The following is a 1903-nucleotide window of genomic DNA, read 5'->3' as shown; positions in this document are numbered from 1 at the left end:
AAAAAGCATTTGATAAAGTTCAACACTCATTCATGACAAAGACCCTCTATAAGTTAGGTATAGAGGGAAAGTATCTCAACATAATTAAAGCCATATATGACAAACCCACTGCCAATATCATCCTGAATGGGGAAAAGCTGAAAGCTTTTCCTTTAAGAACAGGCACCAGACAAGGATGCCCACTCTCACCACTCCTATTCAACATAGTGTTGGAAGTACTAGCCAGAGCAATCAGAGAAGAGAAGGAAATAAAGGGCATCCAGATTGGAAAAGATGAAGTCAAACTGTCCCTGTTTGCAGATGACATGATCCTATATATCGAACAGCCTAAAACCTCTACAAAAAAACTCTTGGAATTGATAAATGATTTCAGCACAGTAGCAGGATACAAAATCAACACACAAAAATCAGTAGCATTTCTTTTCTCCAATAGTGAACATGCAGAAGGAGAAATCAAGAAAGCCTGTCCATTTACAATAGCCACCAAAAAAATAAAATACTTAGGAATTGAGTTAACCAAGGAGGTGAAAAATCTCTATCATGAGAACTACAAACCACTGCTGAGAGAAATTAGAGAGGATACAAGAAGATGGAAAGATATTCCATGCTCTTGGATTGGAAGAATCAACATAGTGAAAATGTCCATACTACCCAAAGTGATATACAAATTCAATGCAATCCCCATCAAAATTCCAAAGACATTTTTCTCAGAAATGGAAAAAACTATTCAGACATTTATATGGAACAATAAAAGACCACGAATAGCCAAAGCAATGCTCAGCAAAAAAAATAAAGCTGGAGGCATAACACTACCTGACTTTAAGCTATACTACAAAGCTATAATAACCAAAACAGTATGGTACTGGCATAAAAACAGACACACTGACCAATGGAATAGAATAGAGAATCCAGAAATCAACCCACACACTTACTGCCATCTGATCTTTGACAAAGGCACCAAGCCTATTCACTGGGGAAGGGACTGCCTCTTCAGCAAATGGTGCTGGGATAACTGGATATCGATATGCAGGAGAATGAAACTAGATCCATACCTCTCACCGTATACTAAAATCAACTCAAAATGGATTAAGGATTTAAATATACACCCTGAGACAATAAAACTTCTTAAAGAAAACATAGGGGAAACACTTCAGGAAATAGGACTGGGCACAGACTTCATGAATACGACCCCAAAAGCACGGGCAACCAAAGGAAAAATAAACAAATGGGATTATATCAAACTAAAAAGCTTCTGCACAGCAAAAGAAACAATTAAAAGAGTTAAAAGACAACCAACAGAGTGGGAGAAAATATTTGCAAAATATACATCTGACAAAGGATTAATATCCAGAATATATAAGGAACTCAAACAACTTTACAAGAAGAAAACAAGCAACCCAATTAAAAAATGGGCAAAAGAGCTAAGTAGGCATTTCTCTAAGGAAGATATCCAAATGGCCAACAGACATATGAAAAAATGCTCAACATCACTCAGCATCCGGGAAATGCAAATCAAAACTACATTGAGATACCATCTAACCCCAGTTAGGATGGCTAAAATCCAAAAGACTATGAACGATAAATGCTGGCGAGGCTGCGGAGAAAAAGGAACTCTCATACATTGTTGGTGGGACTGCAAAATGGTGCAGCCTCTATGGAAAATGGTATGGAGGTTCCTTAAACAATTGCAAATACATCTACCATACGACCCAGCCATCCCACTGTTGGGAATATACCCAGAGGAATGGAAATCATCAAGTTGAAGGTATACCTGTTCCCCAATGTTCATCGCAGCACTCTTTACAATAGCCAAGAGTTGGAACCAGCCCAAATGCCCATCATCAGATGAGTGGATACGGAAAATGTGGTACATCTACACAATGGAATACTACTCAGCTATAAA

This window comes from Cynocephalus volans, chromosome 9 (assembly GCF_027409185.1).
Source record: "Cynocephalus volans isolate mCynVol1 chromosome 9, mCynVol1.pri, whole genome shotgun sequence".
NCBI classification, from domain to species: Eukaryota; Metazoa; Chordata; class Mammalia; order Dermoptera; family Cynocephalidae; genus Cynocephalus; species Cynocephalus volans.
The sequence above is the reverse complement of the archived record's forward strand: the minus strand, read 5'-3'. Positions refer to the sequence as shown.